This window comes from Neltuma alba, unplaced genomic scaffold (assembly GCF_004799145.2).
Source record: "Neltuma alba isolate B1F8T4 unplaced genomic scaffold, ASM479914v2 tig00004713_pilon, whole genome shotgun sequence".
In the NCBI taxonomy this organism is placed as follows: domain Eukaryota; kingdom Viridiplantae; phylum Streptophyta; class Magnoliopsida; order Fabales; family Fabaceae; genus Neltuma; species Neltuma alba.
In genome coordinates, this window is record NW_021633832.1 from 33,986 (window position 1) to 51,579 (window position 17,594).

At 29.9% G+C, this 17,594-nt stretch overlaps 1 pseudogene; it reads left to right on the forward strand.

Moving 5' to 3' along the window:
• The first annotated feature begins 647 nt into the window (after window positions 1-647).
• Window positions 648-7,288, forward strand: LOC114745572 (very-long-chain aldehyde decarbonylase CER1-like; annotated as a pseudogene).
• The last annotated feature ends 10,306 nt before the right edge of the window (window positions 7,289-17,594 follow it).

Here is a 17,594-nt window from a genome sequence, read left to right on the forward strand (position 1 = left end):
GTATTAGTGAAATCCCAGTATATGAATACACGTAACCGTTGTTCTGCACAAGATATATGCATTACAATGCACGAGGAACATTTCATTTTAGATTAACATTAGGCATCTGGAGCTCATTTCCTTATTAATTAAGAATAATTAGTTAAAATTTGTCAAAAGAAATAAATATCATTATCTCATTAATCAATACTCCTATTTATAAGTTTTAGATTTAGAAAAGAGTGTGATCCAATTTATAAGTTTCAATTTTGAGTTGTCTAAATATTTATGGCATTTTTAAAAAAATTTTATCTTTAATTATTTGTTTTTTCTCATTTGCCATACCTTTTTATCACATTTTTTCATATATTCTCTTTCATTATATTTTTTATTTATTATAAGGATATATTAAAAAAATTATATTTTTGACCTGTTTATTATTTTTAACAAACTTTAATTAATTATTCGTTATTTGTAAATTAGTTAGGAATAAGGACGGGAGGGAGTATACAGCGCTATTTCTCTCAACATGGATCGTACAGATACTACCCACACAAACTTGTGCGTTTATAAATGGCTAACCGTATGCCCGACTTGGTACACAGAGCAGCAACGTTGTCTTCTACGTATCTATCTTTCTGATCTCTCGAATCATTTGACCACCTCAGTGTTCTCCAAAAATGGCGACGAACCCAGGCATTCTGACCAATTGGCCATGGAAACCTCTCGGAGACTTTAAGGTTTTCTGTGTGTGTGTGTGTGTGTCTATTCAAGGTTTCCTGCTATTATGTTATTCATTTCCACGCAGAAATGTTTGGCTGACATGTATGTTTAATTTCATGGTTTTTTTAATATGATGGAAGTGGTTGTTGCTGGCACCGTGGGTGGCACACAGCAGTTACAAAATGATAACGAAGGAGGGAAATGAGAGGGACGTTGGATACTTTCTGATATTTCCATATATTTTGGTGAGGATGCTTCATGATCAGCTTTGGGTTTCTTTTTCTCGTTATCAAACTGCCAAAGGCAAAAACAGAATCGTTGACAAGAGCCTCGATTTCGAACAAGTTGATAGAGAAACAACTGGTGATTAACCATCTTCTTCTTCTTCATCATTCTTAGATATATATATATATCTGTCCTAATTATCAATTGACTTATTATAAATAATAGTTATGGTATATTTATATATAAGTGTTGTTATCTATATCTTGCTAATTATAGTTATTAAACTATCATTATTAAAGGATTATCGTAAAAATTAAATATAAGAGGAATATTGGTCTTATAATTAGGATCAAATAACAAATTGGTCTTTAATACCGGAAGAGTATATATATATATAAAATATTTGTTGCTTGGGTTTCATCACTTATTGATGATAACCTAAGGATCTATCAGTGTGTGTGTGTGTTGTTGCTTTAATTGTAGCTCACTAAATGGGTTACAGATAAAAATAATTAGTTAAACTTAGTTAAAAATAATAAATAGATTAAAAATATACTTTTATTTTTAAATATACCTTTATAATAAATGAGGAAAAGGATGAAAGAGAATGTGTAGGGAATGTGATAAGAGAAAAATAATTAAGGGTAATATTTAAAAAAAATATTAAATATTAAGATAAACTCAAATTAAATTTATAAAATAGATCATACTTCTACCCAAATTTTAAAGCTTGTAAATAGAATCAGAGAGTTAGTAGCTTCCAGAGTTGTTCATGAATGACATTTGAATGGATTCTTAATTACTACCTGAACCCGTCTGTTAGTGAATAATAAATTTGGTGGGGTCAAATGAAAGTTCGTGCATTGTGAAAAATTTGAGCTTTTCTTAAATGAAAAAGATACTTAGCTCCAAAAAATTAATTTGAATAATTAAAAAAAATGCTGAAAGGATGTGAGTTAGAACCCAATTTAAATAGTTGTGATTGATTACTTTTATTTTTATCTTTAATTTATGTTTTTTTTGCATGATCTCTAATTCTACTAAAACAAATAATGAATTAGCAACGAAATTTTCTAATTAATGTCACTAATTGATTGGTGATGAAATTTTATCGTTAAAATGATTTGACAATGAAATTCTGTCCGTAATTCAGTATTTTTTTAGTATTATATGTGAATTTCCCACCCTCATACTCACACAGTTAATTTTAACAATATCTCTTGAAATGTGAGTCTTACATTTTCTATGTATTTTTATTTTCCCATCCTTCTTATGTTTTGGTAATTATTACTGAAGGTCTCTATAACTCATTGCTGTGAATCCATAGGGTCCACACCTTACATACACCGTGCATGGAGCCCTCGGTTTTAAGTGTGTCTCCCGATCTCTATGCTTTATATTAATTTCTGCCAAACCTCGAATTAAATTAGTGTCCCATGCTCCCACGAGAGCCTTTAGCAACACGAAGATTTATTTAGTCTGTGCTTTTTTAATTACCTGAGAGAGGAAATAGATCATTATATTCCTATCTCAAAATCATGTCATTATATAGCTCTCCACCCTTTTCACATCAACAGAGACGGGATAATATTTTTTAATTAAATGGGTGAAAACTAATGGTTTGAGATTACAAATGGGACCAAACCTAAAACCTCTTACTCATTAAAAAGCTCTCATGTCACTAGACTACGATGCTATAAAAAAAAGACATGATAATACAAAACATCTAAATTCTCACATTGAATGGTACGAAATGCTATGAGGTTTCCACTTGATTTGAACAGTAATTCGGATTAAGTGATGTAAAAGATTTTAAATGAAGGTTAACTTTTTGAACTTTTCTACAATCACATAGACTCAGATGGAAGTTATTGTACCTAATTAGGCCAAGTTTATCCCATAATTCTTGTTTTTTTAATTGATTTTTGCAGGGATGACCTAATAGTGTTAAATGCACTTTCGTCTTACATTGTGTATATGTTAGTACCAGAGGCTTCTAATATGCCATTCTGGAGAGCGGATGGAGTGATTATCACAGCAGTTCTACATGCAGGACCTGTGGAGTTTCTGTACTACTGGTTGCACAGAGCTCTTCATCACCATTTTCTTTACTCTCGCTACCATTCTCACCACCATTCCTCCATCATCACCGAGCCCATCACTTGTATGGATATATGTTTTCATCATCTTTAATTACTTTCTCACATCTATTTCATTCTCATCAATTCTATATGTGTGGGTATGTATATGTGTGTGAGTTATTATCATAAATATGACCTTTTTTGGTTGGTTGGACAGCTGTGATACACCCATTTGCAGAGCACATAGCATACTTTATTTATTCGCAATCCCAATGTATACGACGGTGATAACAAGGACGGCATCCATAGTATCATATGCAGGTTATCTTACATACATTGACTTCATGAACAACTTGGGTCACTGCAACTTGGAGCTCATCCCTAACTCTCTCTTCACCTTCTTCCCTTTCTTAAAGTATATCATGTACACCCCCTCGTAAGTTCCTTCTCTCTCTCTCCCCCCCAATAATTGTTCTTCCAATTTGATATAAATTGAGGTTTTAGACTACCTAGAACCAGTCCAAGTAGTTCAATGAATCAAGTTTAGTCTAATCCGATCTTAAGTTAGAGCTAGACTAGACCGAACCACAAGCTGTTTTTTTTTTTGGCCGAAGGTCTTATCTAAACCAAAGGTTGGGTTAGTGATTAACTTGGTCTAATTTGGTTTATGCACACCCCTATATATATTGAAAATGTGTTTTTCGTACCTCTTATACACGATTTTATATTTTGAAATCTTTGACATATAAAATAATCATAATTATTATTTTTCATGCTCATCAAAACCTAACAATTTTGAATCCCCAATCATTTAATAGTTGAATTGCAGCAAGCTAAGACTGGGGATGTTTATCATTGAGATATTGAACATATGTCTTTTCAACATTATTACTAGGAGATGTCTTTTCAAAATTAATGAGATACCTAATCATGTGCATATGGTCCTTCACATGAAAATAATTACTTTTAACAGATTGATTATTTATATTAAAACTTAAAATGTAAATCACAAAACGTACGTCTGCTACTAGACAAGATGTGCATCATGAGGATGTACATACTTCTCTTGGGAGCAGAGAGAGAAAAGACATAATTATTCTAAAAAAAAAACGCAACAATCCATTAAAAACTAACACATTTTGGATCAATAAAAAATAGAGAAAGACAAGTAATTAGCCTTTTCAAACTTTATTATAAGGGTGCTTTCTAGACGGCTTGGATGTCATTAAATAAAAAATATAATTGGCTCTCATCAAAACATTAGAAGGCAAGTTAGGTCTGCAGTCTGCTTCTCGACAGCCTTACGTGCACGTAGTAGTGGTACCAGCTGGGAGCTGCTGTGAAAGTGCATAGTAATTTAATTTCCAACTGCTTTGCTTTGATAATGAATCGAAATCATGTCATGTCATTTCATTATAGGGTAATCATATAAAAGCTTCGTGGGTTTATATATCCCACATATAATATCATGTTAATTACAAAATATTAAGTGATGGGATTTATGAATTCAAGAGTTTTTCCAATTAGGTTAATATCTTGGGATTGAAAGGACTTGTCTAACCAAAAAAAAAAAAAAGGCCCGATGTTCATGGAAAGTGCATACTCCTAAATGGCTAAATATAAAGTTTAATTTAATAGTTTTGAATTGATAATCTCATTCTTTCTTATTTCTTGATGTATTAATCATTTATTTCTTATAATTTATTTATTTCTTATAATACACACATCCAACACAACATACACACGTGGCAGTTCAAACCACGACATAGAGAGAGACTCATCCCTCTCCATTCCCTGGGCAGCTCTGACCCATGCTCCTTATTCAACCTCACTCCATGATTATCAACTTCTTCTCTAACTCTTTTGAATACTAATATCAATTTCCACTGGACATACTAATCTTTCTGTAATAATTTTAATCTTGATTTAATTCCACCCCTTTCCTATGTTACTTTTGGATTCCTAACTTTCATCTCGTAAAATGTCATGAATATTCTTCTATAAAATATATTGTGAAAATCACTCACAAGGTCATGTATTTTTTAGTGAACATAGCAGTATATTTCACAATAGAAGAATATAATTAACAATAATTTAGTTAATTGATCATCAGCTGATTTGATTCTTTATTTGTGTGATCGATAGGTTCCACTCTTTGCATCACACTCAATTTCGATCCAATTACAGTCTTTTCATGCCAATATATGACTACATTTATGGAACTGTGGACAAATCCACAGAGATAACATATGAAACATCATTGAAGCGAACAGAAACCTCGCCACATGTTGTGCACCTAACACACCTCACAACTCCAGATTCCATCTACCATCTTCGTTTAGGATTTGCTTCTTTAGCCTCCAAACCCCACACTTCGAAATGGTATTTCTTCTTGATGTGGCCTTTCACTCTTTGGTCTTCTATCATGACCTGCTTTTATGGCCGAACATTTGTTCTGGAGAGCAACACATTCCAAAATCTCACCGTGCAATCATGGGTTATTCCAAGATTCTTCGCACAGGTATGGACTATTATTATTAATCATTTAATTATCCAGTTCATTTTCTTAGAAAAAACAAGTTAAAGCCAATTATTTGATGTTTAATTAATTAAAAATCCTTTTATAGTATATTTCCAAGAGCCAAAGAGAGACATTGAATCAACTGATAGAAGAAGCGATACTGGACGCAGAGTTGAGTGGGGTTAAGGTCCTGAGTCTTGGTCTTCTAAATCAGGCAAGTTTCAATTTTTTTGAAAAATCTATTTAAAGCTTAATTAATTGAATATACTCTCACTCTAATTAATGACTTGAATATGTGTGGATGTAAAGGGAGAGGAGCTTAACAAATGTGGAGAGATTTACATACAAAGGTACCCCCAGCTAAAGGTGAAGATTGTGGATGGAAGTAGCTTAGTGGTTGCTATAGTTCTTAATAGCATTCCAAAACAAACAAGTCAAGTGGTTCTTTGTGGTTCTTGCACCAAGGTTTCTCTTGCTATTGCAACTGCTTTATGTCAAAGAAATATCAAGGTATGTTCAATTTTACTTATATAATTGCCTAACTTTTTTTTAATGTGTAATGTTGATTCGAGCAAAAGATTTTATAATTTACTACTAGCTTAGTCCTTAATATAGAAGCTAGTTGACTAATTTGAGTAGATTAAGAAAGTTTGTTAAGTTAGTTATTTGTAATAAATAGGTGTTGTCTTTCCTAAAATACCCTTGCTAATAATGTGTATTGACCAAAATTATCATTTGATGAAACATTTAATATGTACAACTATTACAAGGATTACTTTAGGCAAAATGAATAAATACAAGAGATGAATGGATTGAGATTTTATATTTAGGACCAAATTGAAAGTCAAACTAGCTTTTATATTAGGAATTGGAGGTAGTATATTGGAGGCAACAATCCACTCATCTTAGCTAAATCTAACTTATTATATATATGTCATATAATCAGGATCTGAAATTAATCAGTTCTTTCCTGCAGGTAATAACAACATGCAAAGACAGCTTTGAGAATCATCAATTAAGGATAAGCAGACCTGAGTTGAGAAAGAATTTGGTCCATTCGACATCGGACACTGCAAAAGTAATTAAACTCATTTTTGAACCTAACATCATCGCACTCCTCAATTATTGATATGGTAATCTAACATCAGTATAATATTATGTTGCAAATTGATTCAGATATGGTTAGTAGGCGAGAAATGGAAGGCGAATCAACAAATGAAGGCACCAAAAGGATCGTTGTTCATACCATTGACCCAATTACCTCTAAAGGAATTGCGCAAAGACTGTTTTTATCTCACCACACCTGCTATGATAGCTCCCTCTTCTTTTCAAAATTTACACTCTTGTGAGGTCAGTTACCCACACAACACTTTTTTTTTGGGGGGTTTCTAAGGAAGAAGTGAATTAATAAGTTTCACTATATATGTCACAGAACTGGTTGCCAAGAAGGGTGATGAGTGCATGGCGTATTGCTGGAATATTGCATGGCTTGAAGGGTTGGGACGTAAATGAGTGCGGAGAAGTGATGTTCAGTGTTGAGAAAATATGGCAGGCGAGTCTTGAACTAGGGTTCCGGCCACTGCCACAGAAGATTCCGTTCATTGAATCCTAATCAACTAAATCATATCAAGACGGATCCTCTTAGTTTCATGTTTTGCTCGCTCTGGCCCAAGTTGGCCGGAGAAGATGATCTGAATCATTTCAATTATTCTCGTCATCTTTTGTTCGATTTCTGTTACGTTATGTCGTGAGACTGTAATTTTTGTCGTTTCATTTTTATTTGAATCTTAAACTATATGCTTATATATATATATATATATATAGTGTCATGATATAGAAATGTGAAGGTACGTGTTATGCTATGTTGGCGCCGGTCCGATCTTTATTCCATTTTCAAAGGCTTGCCGCAATTGTTCTTCCGCTGCACCTTGGTTTGTCATAGATTCATCACTACTCCTTCGTTCCTTTTTATAAACCATAAACTCAACAAAATATTGTGTAATTTTAGTACTTATTGGTTCATGAAATTTAATTTTCATCAATCTAAATCCCTAAAATTTCACAATCGCGCATAATTGGTTTGAATGGTGTTATTTTTCTTTTACATAAGGACTAATCTTGCATGGTTATGAAATTCGATAACAATTAAATTTCATAAATTAAATTGATAATTGAGACAAATTTGAGGAACTAAAAATTTTAATGACCCTTTTTTTTCACAAAAAAAAAAACCTAATTCTGGACCATACAATACTTTAATTTGTGTCATTGTGCGTGTATTTAAACAAAAACACACCGGCTTATGTTTAAGTGGATCATAGATGGGGGGCTTCATGAGCATAAGCCCACATAGAAAAAGGACTTATGGGCCCATCTGCTGCAGGTTGGGCCATGAAGAAACTACTAATCTTACCCAAAAAAAGGGAATCAAACGATAGGCCCGCTTTCATTTGTTTTTTCCAGAGCTTTAAATTAAACCTTGACTATGGCAACAAAAATGAACTGCCAGACTTGTTAGGCGATCGTCACCCATGATTTGACTAAGGATTTATCGATAATCAAAACTAAATGAAAATTCAAAATATATATAGTGTAAATTAGCAACTTGTTATATGATTCACCAAGTTAGTACAACTACTTTTCAACCTTGTTGTTTCCGAAATTAAATGCCTTGATTTATGTACAAAATAGTAGTTCACAGCATAAAATCTGATATTACCTCCGATTTTATTTTTTTTAATAAGAAACAATCTTTCTCCGAGTATAAAAAACAAATGTTTTGTCTAAACTTTTAAGGGTTTCAGAGAAAATAACACGCATTTTTTAATACAAGAATGAGAAATAATCAATATAATTAAATTTTAATCTTTGTAAATTAACTAAGCACACTCTGTAAATCACTTCATACTAAAAAAATAGAACATTAAATTGATAAAAATTTTCACATTTTCACAATGGCTAATGGAGAAGAGAAAGACAATGACTTTTATGCACATAATCATAGCTTAGAAATACTTGTAAGAAACTTGCAATGGTTAGACTTGAATGCCTCTGTTCATCTTTCTTTTTTTCTTAATTATAATAATCCTGGTTGTTTTTTAAATTCATTCATGTCGCCAGTCTTATAAGATTCTAAGAAGTTGGCTTGTGGAGACAATGTCGTTGGCTTGGAAGAAAATGGAGCGGAGGAGGGAGAGAGAGAAGCTGAGAGAGAGGAGGTATTACAGGTCAGGCCACGAGAAAGACGGTGCTTAGGCAGGTTGCATCAGCCTGGTTCACCTTAAACTAACGACGTTTTCCATATCATTAACGGAAGGACTGCCATAAATAATCAGCAAACAATAAGGATGGAATAAGTAGGAAAAAAATTATAAGGACTGTCATATTAATTTTTTCTTAAATTTATTATAAAATTCACGTGATTTTTAATGTCATATTTATTAACTATACTAATTTCTACTCTCTCATTATATTTATTAAACATTAAATATAAGCATATATAAAAAATATTTAATGCTCAGCTAAATCATCAATATCAATAGTGTTATAATTTATAAAAAGGACCAAAAAATTCCTTCTAAAAGGAATAAAGGGAGTATTTTGGACCTTGAAAATAGTTCCTTGTAAAGACTCACATGGAGGAAGTCATTTAGAATAAAATCACTACTAAAAATATGTTACTTTTGTTTGTTCTGAAATTTTTTTTGTTTATTTCAAAAGAGACATTAATAGAGGAGATATAGATAGTAATTATATGTTCATCTGTTTTTAAATAGAGGTGGGAATAGGCCAGGTGGCCTGTGGCCTGGTTTGACCTATTTATATATCAGAACAGGCTCAAGCTTGTTAGAAAACTTGTTTACTTTATCAGGCCAGGCTCATGCCTGATAATAAACCTATTAGGCCTGTCAAGCGGCCAGGGCTTGTTATTTGTTTTTTTAAGGTTAAAATTGTAAATGTACTGGAGGGAATATGCTTAATCTAATTCTTATTATAGTAGTTGCTTAATTAATTTAAATAAATAAATAAATTATAATAAATGTAACATTTTTTTTAAAATCATCCATGTGTAATAACAGGATCAAATATCATTTTGTTAATAAATTAGTTTGAACAAATGATAAATTTAAAATATAAAGGGGATTAAAGACGTTTCATAATTTAAATTAGATCTAGTCATCAATCAATTTTTATACTGTAGATGGGATGAAGTGATATTTTTATATCAAAGTAAAATTATGTTTTCTAATAATTTTTATATTTGATTTTTTTTGGGCCTAAGGGGACACATTTTACAAATTGTGTTAATTTGATAATTTCATATTTTCTGTTTGTATTTCAGATAAATTTGGTTGAATTATTGTGATTTTGAATTAATTTATGTGTATTTGAAATTTGTTAAAAAAAACAAACCTCTTAACAAGCCATAGGCCAGGCTCAGGCCAAAAAGCCTCACCACAAGCCGGGCCTGTTAAGGATGAGGTCTAGACTGGCCTGTTTTCACCCCTATTTTTAAACATATAAATTCGTCTGTGATGGGACAGACAGTTAATCAAATTAACTATTATATTCCAATCAAATTGCTCTCTTAGATATTTTCACAAACACTTTATGTGTATTAAGGTTTAAACAAGTTTAGCCTTTTAGTCATCAAAATGTAACCCAATTAGTGTTGAATAATTCCTAAATGCAATTTTTACTAACAATTAATCTAAATAGAAAACATACACACCCATAAACAATTATATTTGTTACTTTCAACATCCAAAAACTCACATTATATAAGAGACACAAACACCCATACCACTTACCTTGCGCTGTGAATAAGCTTAAGCTAGACAAGAATAGCAATTTTTGTGGAAGAAAACATTGCCCTTGGTTGTGAGATGGCGTGGATGAAGAATGGGAAAGAGAGGGAGAAGAAGAATTGGGGGCGGGGAGAGAAGATGGCGAGCTGCTAGCCAGAAAGGAATAAGATAAGTTTAGTCATTGGCATTGGCGCCAGAGAAAAGAAGTAGAAATCTGAAGAAAAAAAAAAGTGAGAGAGCTGACCGTACACAAAGAGAGGAGAAGACGTATTTCTAGGAGATGTTTGGATTTGTGAGCAGCAAAAATAAAATTTGAATTAAAAAATGTTTGTCTATTTTAAAGAGAAACAAACAAGTATGGAGAGCCCATACTTTTCTATTACAACATAACAGACAAGTATGAGCTCCCATACTCCTTACGTTCAAATAGATGAGTCTGGGCTCTCATACCCATCTGTTTCCTTTTACTAAATGAGTTTGAAGGCCTAGATTTTTCAGTTTTTTAAAACAAATAAAAACATGTGACAAAAATAATCTTATTTTTAGTAGTGAATTATGATTCAAAATATAAGAGATTGACATCTGACAAGGTAATTAATCATAGTTTTTCACTTTTACCCCTTATTATAAGGAGGAGAGAGGATTTTAAATGTAAAGATAGAGATGAGAGATTAGATGACAAATAATAAAAGTATTTTTGGAAAGTAATTTTATTTTCTTCCAATTGTATTATTTAATAAGTATAAAATGCATAAATCTTATCAATTTAAAACATATTTAATAACGTAACTAACATTCTTTGATTTGTGGGAATTGGTTGACAAATTATTATACTTTGCGCAGGAGAAGAGAGTAGGACGAGAAAAGTACTTCTTTGGTTTTATATAAATTACTTTCAACATACTTTATACAGACTAAAGAAAACATTAAACTTTATTAATTTTTATTTAAAATTTGATAATTTTTTAATGTTATTTCTATTTAATATACATTATACCTCATATAAACAAAGTTAACATAATAATAAATGAAGAGTAAAATTATACATTCGTATAAAAAATTTCTCTTAATACCCTATAAATAAGACGCAAAAAATTTCTTCTTTATTTACCTTAAATAGGTCTAGAAGAATAGTTGATTCATAAAAGAACGAATGTTATTTATTACTCCCTCCGTTCCTTATTATAAGAGACATTTGATGCTTATGGCATGTTCCTATATATAAGAGACACTTAAAAGTTGTCTCTACTTTTTTGTGTTAATTTCCTATTTTACCCATATTTATTATCTCCAACTAACACTCTCTCTCATTCCCACTTCTCTTTCTTTTAATAATTTATCATTGTTCTCTCTTATGCTCTCTCTCCTATTGAGGGTATTTTTGGAAAAAAGTTATACTTTTTACATATTAATTGTTCTTAACTAATTTTAACTGTTTTTTTTATCAACGTAATTCGATTATTTGTCTTTTATAATAAGAAACGGAGGGAATAGCTGTCAAGGAAAGTTACTTTAGTTGATAATGACACAACTAGCTCATGGAGTTTAGTAGAGCCGCGTAGATTCTACCTCATGTCCGTAATTTAAGTAGATTAAAAAAAGTAATTATATTAATTATTTGTAATAAATAAATATTATCTTTTCTAAATATTTTTACTAATCAAGTATATTAGTTAGAGCTACTAGTACTATAAGAACTACTTTGAAAAAAAATTAATAAATATGAGAGACAATGTAAATTTGAGTCTTATATTTAGAATTAAAATAAAAATCAAACTAACTCTTATATTAAAGACGAAGGTAATATAAAGTTTGTATAGAGGTTTGAAAAGCCAAAAGTGCATAACATCTATATAAATTTTTAACAAAAAACGCCAGTAACTTATGAGGATACTCATGTACTCTTCCCCGTTCTAACTTTAAATATAAACTATAGGGAGGGTTATTAATCAATTTTTTTTTCTAAATAGTACCCCCACTGTAATTTATTTGAAGAAGACTTGAGGTGTAATAAAGTATTTTTCTATATTCTTACATATGAGCAAAAGTTAGAAAAATGTTTTGTTTTCGAGCAAAATTATTATTGATTATGGTAAAAATAATTTGAGATGACTTATAATAACATAAATTAAAAGAATTGATTTCCTTACAATTACCTAAAACTTTTTAGATTAATTGTATTTATGTGCTGCCGGCTGGTAAAGTCAGAGCTGAAGCCTTGATTCCTTGAAGGGCCGTACCAGTCACGGAATCTTAAACAAATTAATTAATGCGTGGCTGATCAAATGTTAGTTGGTTGGTAGCAGTTGGATCGCCAATAATTTCTCATCAATGCTTAACTGTCAAAATTAATGTTTATTAGGTTTTTGTCCAATAAACAATCCGCTAGTAAAAAAGTTTATACGGAGTTCAATCTAATCAACAAGAGGGTGACAGGTGAACGTGAGTTTTTTTTTTTTTTTTTGTGAAAAAGTTCGGTCTAGAAAACTTCTAATCGGCTCTATCTGTCGGCAAGTTCCTCTTCAGAAGCAGATTTAATGCCCCATCATCTTGTCCTCTCGAGGACTTGTTGCATTCTCTCGGCCGTGGTTTTTCTCCTTCCTCTTATCATCCGTTGCCATTCTTTACCTCGAACCACGTCATTTTCAGATAAAATAACAGAGAAAATATTTTCTTTTTTTAATTTTTTTAAAAAATATAGCATTTTAGAATATTTTTTTAGTATCATCCAGTATCTTAAATTAATTGTTATTGCACTCGACATACTAAAATATTTTTCTACTAACACCCAATATCTAATGCCTATTACTTTGAAATATTTTTCAGAAGTAGATAATATTCTAAAATTTTTTCAGTAATAGCAAATATCTAGCATCCATTACACTAAAATATTTTTTTAGTAGTACCTGCCTACTTGGTATTCTAAATTAATTTTTAATATATTCAGTATCCTAAAATACTTTTTAGTAACACTTAGTATGTTGGAGTAATTTTGTGTGTGGTGTTTTAGCATGTTGGATGTACTAAAATTTTATTTAAGATACTATACACTGCTAAAAAAAAATACTTCAATTTGTTGGATGTTAGATAGTAGATATTACTAAAAAGAAATAATCTAGCATGTTAAGTGGACCAAAGATTATTTTAGAATATTAGGTGCTTCTAGAAAATACGTCAAAGTGGTAAGTGTTGGATACAGGGTGCTAGCAGAAAAATGTTGTAGTAATACACTAAAAATTAATTTGCTGAATACTGAAAAAATATTTTAGGATATTAGATTTTATAAAAAAAAAAAATTCCTCTCGCTTGTCTTGTCCCAAAGCGACGTGGTTTTGGGGGTAAAAGATTGCAGCGGGCGGCAAGGGTAGATGAAAAAAGCCGCGTCCCATTCTCTAAATTATGTGTAGCAATAACCAATACGTCCTCTGATGGGAAATTTCATTTAAGAATTTTGATTTGACGATCGTAAATTTAAGTGACTAAAGAGGTAAAAATAGATTAGGCTAGATTAGATTTTAGGGTTATAGTACAAATTTATTTTAATAATTTTTATTTAGCAGTGTTGAGCATTTAAAAGTTTTTTTGGATGTAAATTTACTTTAAAAATTTAAAATCATGTCAGTATTATTTCATGTTGTTAAAAAACTAATATTGACAGTTAAAATAGTGATATTAACTATTAACATTCTTAATAGTAGTGATAATATTGTTATAATTTTAAATTTTGGAGGTAAATTTGTATATAAAAAAAAATTTCAAGTGCTCAACACTCATAAGTGAAAAGTTATGAAAAAAATTAAATTTACACCTTAATCCTAAATTTTAGCCAAATAAGTCTAAATCTGAAACAAAGATCTAAAGCCTAAATATGAGCTTAGGCCTGCATATAAATTTTTTAGGTCTAATCCTCTAACGTGAGTTTCCAAAAGACATGATATGGATTGAAACTTTTTTTAAAAGCTTACTTAAAAACCTATGCCACCAAAGTCGTATGCCCTTCAAACATATTTAGGAGTATATGTTTATGTTTATGTCTTAAATACACTTTGAACCCATACAATGATTTAATTATTTAAATAAATATAACTTAAATTTAAAATAAAATAACAAAATTTCATTCATTATAATATCTCATGAAAACCTAATAAAATTACAAGTTTACATTAATATATATACGATTATTTTTTTATAATGGTAATAAAAACAATCATAAAGACTCATCGTGGTCGCACAAATAATGTAAGACTTTAATATAATTTTTTTATTAATTGGATGGCACCTACAAAATAAATAAGGTCAATAACATGAAGAAGCATATTGGATGATAAATACCTTCGACTGATATTATATTTCATCAGTGTACTACTGAAATAAATTTATAATAATTATTATACCCACTGAGTGACGCAAATTAGAGAATAAGAGGTGATCTAGTGTTGCCGCCTTGAGCGATCAAAAAAAAGAGAAAAGGTCAATGAGAGACTGATGAATCAAATGGTTAAGTCTATATGTAAATAATAGAATATAGAACTTAGGTTTAAGGCTAAGTTAACAACTTTATAAATGATTTATAAAATCAATTTAGATTATATTACCTACAATTACATGTGACACTGCAAATAAAGAAATAAAAATGCCAGGCCTTATGAAAATAGATTTTGACTTTTTTTTTTTGGTCAGAAAAATAGATTTGACCTACGTAGTAAAATAGAATAGACCTGACAGGTGTAAGTCCCAAATTAGGCAATATTATAGGCTCTTGATAATGGTTCTAGCCCACTTTCACTCATGACTATAAGGCTTAATTTCCCTTCATGTATTAAACTGGATGAACGTTGCGTGGCCGTGGATTATTTTGAAAAGACTAAATTATAGATTTTATCATTTAATTTTACATAAAATTTTACTTGATCTTTTAACTTTAAAAATCATATTTTTTGTCATTTAACCTTTACATCGTCTGATTTTTTTTTATAATAACTATAATTGTTTTGAAAATTAAATTTAATATATTAGTATTTGAAAATATTTTATTAATATTTAAAATTCAATATTAGGATTTTTGTACAAATGACTAAAATAAAGCACTCAAGTGTCTTGTGAGTTGTGATTAGGAGATGAAGAGCTCGATACCTTCATCTAAATCCCCAGCCTAAACATGCAACCCACAGAAATCAACCAATTCCTGATCTTTCTCCCACATCAGTAATTGATACGAGATAGTACCATGGGGGTCCTTCTGCAAGAAAGTCAATATGGAGGATGGGGGCCTTTACTCAGCCATCCACAGCACAGTGATCTGCAGCTCCATAAATATAAAATGTAGTTTAAAGATTTATTTTAATGCTCTTCTGGTTATTTTTTATAAATAACAACTATCATCTTTTTTTATATAAATATAAACATTTGCAAGTTTTTGTAGCAAATTTTCTGTTTTTATCCCCATTAATTACTTATTTTAATATTCAATATATTTATTATCTTATTTTTCAAATCATTATTTCTCTCCATCACTCATTTGCTCTCTTTCATAATTCTCTTTATTATAATAATTTTTTTATTTCCTTTTTTATACTCTCTTTCACCCATAAATAAAGTATTTTGGGGGAAAAACCTTCTAATTTTTACTTATTTATTATATTTAACTAATTTTTTGATCTGTCTAACAGAGTCCAAGGCTGCTTATAAAAAAGGACGAAGGGAGTACTAAATAGAGAATCTCAATTTTTTACCCCTCATTTAATATTTGTTAAATATTACCCTTCTAAATATCATCACTATTTTTTCATACTGTTTTCTACATTTAATATCTTCGCTAAAAGATGGGTTGTTTGGAAAAAAAATGACACACATTTTTTATACAAAAATAAGAAATAATCAATTTAATTAAATTTTAATCTTTCTAGATTAATTAAGTACCACTCAGTAAATCACTTCATGCTAAAAAATAACACATTAAATTGATAAAAAGTTTCACATATGTAAGGTCATTGAAAACAAAAATACATTATAAATTTTTTTCTCACTTATTTTATTTATTGTATTCAATAGAATTAAAGTTAAAAAGAATACAGTTATAAAGTTGTTAAACTCGTGAGTTTAACCAAACTTATAATAGGATATAAATTCAGATTATAAACTCAAGTTTTAAACTCGTAAGAGTTTACTTTTATTACTGAATTACTATTAAAGTATATACTTGAATAATTAAAATATAGAAAATGACAATAATTTCATTTAAATATATTTTAAATCCAAATAATTGAAATTAAATCCATCAATATTCATAAGCTAAGTTTCCATATTCAACAAATAAATTTTTATAAAATATATATAAAGTCACTAAATATAATTAAATCATATAATTTAGTACGGGTTTAAAAGACAGTTGATAGGATTTTATGAGCTAAAAATGTAAAAATGGTGAATTCGGTAAGTGAACTTACAAATTTAATTAAATTTACAGCTAGTACGAGTTTAAAAACAAACCAACACAATTATACAAACTGAAAATATAAAAATATTAAATTTTAAAAAAATCAACTCGCTAGTTTAATAATAATACGTGACAATATTATGGTCTCGTTTGATAGAATGGTAAAAATTCCTTATAAGTATATTTCACATAAATCGAAATAAAACTCTTCTCACATATTTATCTCGTATTTTATAAATTACTATTAAAAAACAGTTTAAAAACTACTTATAAACTGTTTTTAACGCGCCTTGTATCAAGAGACCCGTCACCAAATTCACGAAAAGGAGGTTGTCTTGTCTGTAAATACGGATCTAGTTTCTTTTCCTTCTTTCCAGATGTACTAATGGTTAATCTTTTTTTATTAGGAATTAGGAAAAGTCATTAATTAAAAACTATTAAAAAGACGACCATCTGTAGTCCTAAACGTAGGAGGCTAGGAGCTATATAATTGTTTTATTGAGATTAAAAAAATTAATAAAGTTAGCTTTTTTTCCTGAAAAAATGTATTGATTTTTTTTAAGATACCATTTTTAATCATTTGTATCTTTTCATGAAAAACTCTTTTAATATGCACTGATGTGCAATCAATAGAGAGAGTTTTGAAAAAAAAATTATAAATTTAAAGATAATTACAGCAAATTGATATCTTATATTTTTTTGTCAACAAATTAATATCTTATATTTATAATCAAAATAAATCTTAATATTAGCCTTTATATTTGTAAGAAGGGTGCTATGAAAATGCAGAGACACAAATATTACAGTCGCAACTTTATTGG